This window comes from Haemaphysalis longicornis, unplaced genomic scaffold (genome assembly GCF_048455015.1).
Source record: "Haemaphysalis longicornis isolate Haplotype H1 unplaced genomic scaffold, Haemaphysalis longicornis Haplotype H1 scaffold_5, whole genome shotgun sequence".
Lineage (NCBI taxonomy): Eukaryota > Metazoa > Arthropoda > Arachnida > Ixodida > Ixodidae > Haemaphysalis > Haemaphysalis longicornis.
This window is the reverse complement of record NW_027526385.1, coordinates 64494140-64501748: the sequence shown is the minus strand read 5'-3', so window position 1 is coordinate 64501748 and position 7609 is coordinate 64494140.

Below are 7609 nucleotides of genomic sequence, written 5' to 3'. Positions count from 1 at the left end.
CAGTTCTCTGCCAAGAGGTCAACGAATGCTTTGATAGCGCAAACGCAGATGCAAACTTTTTTTTTTTCTGCGCCTCCTCCGAATCCGTTGCAAGCACTTGCGAGTTTGCCGTTGTATTACGCGCGACTCTAATAGCGCAAAACCGTAGCCCGTTTTGCAAACGCTTTACGACATGCATAATTCATTTCTGTGAGCTATGCGGTCGCTTACATTACACTCTCGAGAGTGGGTGCGCCGCTTTAAACATATGCGCACCCAAAAAAAGGAAAAACGTTGCAACATGTTGTTTATTTGGAGGTAGGCAAATGTTTGTTTAGAGCGACTGAAACTATAAGTACGCGAGGAGGAATGTGGTGCTGGTATCGCAGGCGTTTTGTTCACTTTTAAGCCAATGGTGGGTGTCCCTTGTGCGCCGGATTGAAAGGCAGTCAGTTGGCGCCAATTTCAAACGATGCAAGTGTGTCGAACGCCTACAACGACGACATGTAAAGTATGCTCTGGAACAGTGAACAGTGTTGTTTTGGTGCACATTAAGAGCTCCGATTCTGAGAAGAAAACGGTAAATATGTCTCACATATGCTATTGGCTATCGAAATAGTCAATAATAAAGCAAGTGCAAGCGAAAAAAATATTTTTAGTGTAGATTAGCGGCATGTTTGTTATTGCACACGGCGTTTAGCGTCCCGTTGATGCCTCTTCCCAGATACTTGTCCTTTCGTGCTTACCCGGAAACCATAGGAATGTGTGAGCCTTAAATTGCGCTTTCTGCGTGTTTATATTCGCCGTATTTATTTTGTCACGAAATATTTGCCAATAGCTCGAAGGCACTATAACATCTCTTGCGTTTTATGCTCGTCGAGGTCGTGACAGCTCACATCTTCGTTGAAACTTACCCCGTGTGTCGAAAAAGCTCGATTTTATAACCTTCGGGCCGCAGGAACCTAGCACCAAGGTATAACATAAAGTCCAAACCTGCCAAAACGATATTGAATGCTATTACAAGAGTGCATTGAACGGGAGGTATCATCCCTACGACGACAAGAAAACTCGCCGCGTATCTGCTGCCTTCCCTGCAAATGGCGCCGAAAGACGATAGTCTTCTGTCGCCCCTGTCACGTAACTGCCTCTCCTGTATTGCCCAACTTACCCTGTTTCCCTCTGTCGCGCTCCGCCCACGTTAAACACGGCGAAGGTTTGTTGAAGTCAACTCAATGTTCCTGTGTTTGCACTGCTGCCGTGCCGTCTGTGGGGAACTTTCGTTGATCGTTTGGCTTGGCACTCTACCCACAAGCTCCAGGCGGGAGCGGGAGCACTTAATTATCGGCATTTTCTGGTTAAATGTGTTTTTAGCGGGTACTCCCACGTCTACTTTTTAATTAAAAGAGCAGTGCTAGTATACGTTTTGTATTTATGCTTGACCTGAAATATCCTAACGACTTCTTTTTGCTCAACAATGTTGAGAAGTATCCAGTAGGCTACAAGATTTAATAGTTTGGAAATGTCTTGCTTATGTAAAAGTCTCGTTTATTGATTCCCACAACTTTAGGCCGGGAGGCTGAATCGAGGAACAGAGACAGACAGACAGACAGACAGACAGACAGACAGACAGACAGACAGACAGACAGACAGACAGACAGACAGACAGAAAGACAGACAGACAGACAGACAGACAGACAGACAGACAGACAGGCCTAACTTTTCGCGTTTAAGTAGCCCAAAAAAGACTTTCCCCTTCTGAAAGGCCGCGAGCGATACCGCTAGCACTTGATAAAAAGCAGCGCAACTGGGAAAATAGTAAAGCAGGGGCGGAGATTCAGGCGGCCAGAGTCGCGCCGGAGGGGGCAACGGCCGTTGAAAATTCCCAAGCGAGCGCCGGCAGAAAAACCCGTCAGTGCTCGAGTAGCAGACAAGGTCGAATGAGGAAATGCAACGAAGTGAGGGGAGCCGTTTGTGTTTTTTTTTTGAATTCTCTCCTCACTTCTAGGAGGTGTAGGAGAGGGAACAGGGAAGGGCAGCTCAGCTGGCAGCGATCGCTGCAAGCAATCGCTAGCACTCCAACTGTCGTCCCCGTAGTAACGGCAGCCGACGGCAACATTCGCGATACGCGTCTCGGAGCGGGCGACATCAGCAAAAACATCAAGGTAAAAAAAGGCGGAAACCTAGGGCTGCCTACCTGTGGGAATGCGAAAGCATTATATGATCCACGTGGGAGCTATTTTCGATTAATGTCTATAGCGTAGCTCCTCTACGAGGAGCTATTTGTAGTGTCGATGGGTGCGGCAGGTATTCACCTCGTCCTAGCGCGAAAATTCGTAACTACTCTGCGGCGCTGCACGTGTTCTATCACTCAAGCAAACCTTACCGGAACAAGCCGGTTCCCAGAAATGTATTAAAGGAGCCATGAAGGTAAAATACAACTTCGTTTAATTTGAAAGAGCTAGGATTCAGTAGCTCACTCAGCTCCATTACAGCCACAAAACGTGTTTTTAACGAAAAAAAAGCAAGAAGTATTTAAAAACTTTCAAATTTTGCGCCACAGTGACGTGTTATGAGCAAGAAAGACGTTATACGGGCCAACAATAAAACATAATTTTCAGTGCGTTAACTGCACGTTAGCATTCAAGTGGTGCGGTCAAATGGAACTAGAGGCCCCATTACAGACGTCCAGTCATGTGTCGTCGCGACAGGTCAGTTAGGCGGCCGCCAATCGCACAAACAAGGTTCCGTGACGTCATAGAAAAGTTGCGGGAAATTGGCTAGGGGGTCGCGGCTGCTTCACACCTTTTTTTCATATCTCCGTTATTTGTTCCAAGATTGCGATGATATTGGTATCATTGTTATCGGGACTAAGCGGTCTTTCTAATAAACCCAACTTGTATTTTGTCTTTATGGCTCCTTTAACGAGAACAGCTGCAGCATAACAGCGCTATTTCGCTGAGGTCGCCAGCCCGCTCCGTTCACTACACGACAGTCCGAGGTGGTGCACACCTGTTAAAAAAAGCACCCGCCCCTTTTTTCGTGGTATATTTCTATGCACTGCGCATGCTCCATAACGTTTAATGCGAACCTTGCTATGCCTCACTGATGGCGACCACCCAGTCCCCAAACGCACTGAAGGAAAGCCAACTTTACAAAATGGCTTCTCACAAAACGACGACGACGACGATGATGATGATGATTATGATGATAAGCGAAGGCACATTGTCCGGAGTCAAGGTGCGAAGACGGTGGAAACGACGATTAAGAAGGGATAAGAAACGAGAAATTTCTGGCAGCGGGTAGAGAAAGAAAAACGAGGAGAAGGAAGACGAAGAGCGGGTGGACAGCGCCCCCTGGTCCGGATCACATTACTACTGAAATGTTAAAACTACTATACGATCATGCACCGGATGACATCCTGAGTATGATTAATTATTCTCTCAGGAATGCATGGATTCCCGATGTGTGGCGGATAGCTAAAATACTTCCTATACCGAAGACTGTTGGTCAGGGCCTCGCTGTTGATAATATCGGGCCTATCTCTCTGACTTCGAACGTAGTAAAACTAATTGAGCGGATTTTGCTTCACCGAATTATGGACTTTTTGTCTGAGTATAATATCCTCAGCCCAAGTCAAATTGGATTTCGCCCAGGTTGTTCTATTTGGAGTCCCCACATCGACCTTGAAAGTCGTATAAAACTTGCCCGTCGATATAAACAGGTTGCGGCTCTAGTGACCTTGGATATAGCAAAAGCATACGACAGCGTGGAGTACCCCGTGTTAATGTCTCGCTTGCAGAAATTAAATTTCCCTAGATACATTATACGCCTCGAGCTTCGCGATCGCTGCGCCGCCTGCCGCAGCTTCTCCGCGGCGTTGACGGGATTTGCGCTGCGTGGCTGATAGGGGCTCGTGCAGTGTTTTGGTTCTGTTTTGCTTCTTTTCGCCTTTCCGCGCCCCCAAAAAACTTGTTATGATGACGTCTATAAGCAAAGAGTACGTTTAGTTTACTGAAAAAGCAGATGCCTCTTCGTAGAGTACGCGATGGCCTGCAAGAGCTACCCGGGGACGCGGTTCTGCGTACTTCGTCGCCGCTCTTACGGGCGTCGGCGACGGTAGCAGCATATCACCACTGCCACCTCCAAATACGTCAAGCACAAATGAATTTTACTGTCGCCTCGTTTACACCTGATACTAGCGCAGTGAGAGGTTAACTTCATTTTGCAGCGTGGACAACGAATGCGGCTTCGTTTCGAATATATACGTAGCACAAAAATATGTTTCGGGGATATGATTACCCAATCCCGGACAATAGCTTATGCCTTTTATAAGAATATAAACCATGCGAAAATGTTAAGTATATTCCAAGCCTGTGCGTCGTTAAATATTTGCCCACACACGCCTTTTAGCAAGAACGAAGGCAAGTTAATGAACGGAAAAATAAATGCTGTGCAGGTGCAGAAGAAACATAATAGATCTAACGGAAATGAAAAAAAAACAAAAACAGTGCAGCTTCTGACACGCAAAAGACGTTCGTCGAAACTTAAGCCAGGTAGGGCTCACCAGACCAACTATACGCGAAATGCACTGCAATTTCGCGAAACATAGGGGGGGGGGGGGAGGAGGGGGACGCTGTGTACAAATACTGAGCGGAATCAAGCAATGAACGTATTAGTAATCACACACACGAATCTCGCGTTCACTGTCCTTTTGTTTTTCGACTTCAACGAACAGCTGATCGTACGGCGGACGCATTTTTGGAAGTATACAGGGTAGGTAGTTCAACAACTTAAGCGATGAAAGGGGTCGTTGGAACAGTGTGGCATGTGATAAGGCCCTCTGATTCCCGTTTCTGCTTTATTCTTCAGGCTCCGTGTGCCATATGACGATATTTCGAAGAAGCATTTAGTCGCGGACGCGGATTATATTCTAAGCCCGTCTCCGCACTGCTTGCAGAGGATATATGTAGCAGATGACTGTTTGCGGGCGCTCACCTCACGACAAGACGACTCTGTCTTGTGCTGATCCCCGGGTATAATTATGCATTGTCCATCGTACTTTTGTTGAATATTCCCGGAATTAACAGACGGGCTCATAAATTGTGGGGATCAATATCAGAGGTATAATATTGGAAACGTAACTGGAAGGTATGAGTGCTCCGCTGAATACGTAAGCGCACAAAACTGATTTGCATCGTAGTGTATACCCGTAGCATGAATATCTGAGAAACCGGTGGTTACGCAGACACTGCTAGTAAATTCAGGGCAGTGTAACTACACTCCGCTCCATCATACGCCAGTTCCGCGACGCTGTCCTGTGACACACACCTGGCGCTTATACAGACCGATTATGCCACACTAAGATCGCGTCAGAAACATTTACACTCTCGTAAACATACCCCATTTGCGAACAGAGTGACTCCTCCTCATAAACATGGATTTCAAACGCCCGAAAACGGTAAATCTCAGTCGTGAACGTGCCGCAAAAGCTGCGGCGACAGTGGGGAGCGGGACGCGGACTCCCGCGGCTGATTTCGAAACGGGCCGCTAGGGGGTTTTCAGTGGCGCCCCTACAGGCCGCGCTCGAGGCGTATAGCATGGCTGCGTGAATTCCTAAAGGACAGGCAGTTCTGGTGTGTGAGGGGTAACATTTGTTCCTCTCGGCACTCACAGAAAAGAGGTGTACCACAGGGAGCTGTCCTTTCGCCGGTTCTTTTTAATATCCTGTTAAGCTCGGTCCCTGTGGTTTCGGGTGTCCAGACTTATGTTTATGCCGACGATATCGCGTTTTTCGCGTCAGCTTCTGACATACACGAACTGTATGTATTAATGCAGTCATATCTGAATTCTTTAGATTCCTGGTTAGATAGCATCTCTCTCACAATAAATGCCAGCAAATGCTCTGTGCTAGCTTTTCAGTCCACTTTTTCCTTTAATATCACTCTCTGTTACCGTCAGCACATCATACCCCAGGTTGATTCTTTAAAATACCTTGGGGTAGTATACACCAGCCAACTTGACTGGAGTCCACATATAGAGCGTATAGCTACTAAAGGAGCACGTGCTGTTGGCATGTTGAGGTGCCTCAGCCATAGAAAGAGGGGAATGCGCCGTGAATCTCTTCTGATGATATACCGTATGTACGTGCGGCCTATTTTAGAGTTCGGGTGTGTTCTATTCTCGGGTGCTGCTACGTATAAGCTCCATCGCCTAGTTCTCCTGGAACGCCAGGCTCTTCGCTGCTGTTTAGGGTTACCTAAAAATGCATCTAATGCGTTACTTTATTTGGAAGCCCGAGTTCCCCCTCTGATACACCGATTTAGAATACTCACTGTGGATACTTTCCTGAGAGCCTATGGCGCGGGGGTTAACAGGGCACAATTTATCTTTGTAGCTGAGCCAGCTGTGTTTTTGGCGGCCCAGTGGCCCAGGTCCTATCGACCGCAAGTTACTCTAGCACAAAGCTTGGTGTCTCCATTAGGGGTTGCGCTCAATAACGTACTTCCATCTCTTGATATGGGTCATACGATAACGGTCAACTTCCGGAACATCTTTCCCCAAAATGTTAAAATGCTACCTGCCAGACTGCTCAATAGTATCCTACAAGATCATTTGGCCTCAATTCAGCAAGGTACTATCATATATACAGATGCTTTTCAACGAGATGAAAAATCCGGAATAGGTATAGTTTCCCCTTCCTTAAATTGGTACTTTTCGGTTCGTCTGGTGGATTTTATCCCTATATTCTATGCGGAATTCTTGGCAATTGTCTTGGCAATACGAAAGCTTGACATATCGGTGTCGTCTCCACTTATAATTACAGATTCCCTATCCGTAGGCTTAGCCCTTTCTTCTCCGAAAGACTCACCTCTTCTACGGACGTTTAGATCCCTTCTACCACCTCATATTACTGAAATTGACCTTCTTTGGGTCCCTGGGCATGCGGGAATCACCTTTAATGAAACCGCAGATTCACTGGCAAGGGTAGCACTCTCCGGGCCTGTTGTTGATGTCATTGAGACAACGCCTTTATTAGCCGCTGTAAGATTCCGTAGATTGTTGAAGCTGCAAGGGCAGCACGAATCAGTCTTATTGTCAATGCGAGATTTTTCTCATCTAAAATTCTCCTGGAATCCGAATTGGTGCCCCTCACGCGACCGGGAGGCGATTGTAACGAGCCTTCGATGTCGTGTGCCCCAGTTGAACAGATACCTCCACAGGTCTCGTCTGGCGCAGACTGCCATGTGCACTTACAGTAATGAAGAAGAGTCTGCCGACCATTTCCTTTTGTCATGTCGGCGATTTTCAAGCCTCAGACGTCAGCTCCTTGAAGTGCCGCTTCATCGCCTGGGGTTGCTATTATCAGTGCCGGCTCTTTTATCATTTGGGGCTTCAGAAACGGGATATTGCCGCCGGGATGTTTGTTCTGCTCTTCTGCGCTTCATAGAAAATTCCAAAAGATTTACAACCTAATTCGTATCTTGTTCTGGCTCCTCACCTGAGCCCTCCAAAAGCATCCATTTCTATTTTTTTCTCCTCCTCTCCTTCCTTCTTCTTCTTCCTCTTCTTATTTTTCTTTATTTAATTATTTATTTACTTATTTTCTTTTTTTTTGTTTCAATATTACCCA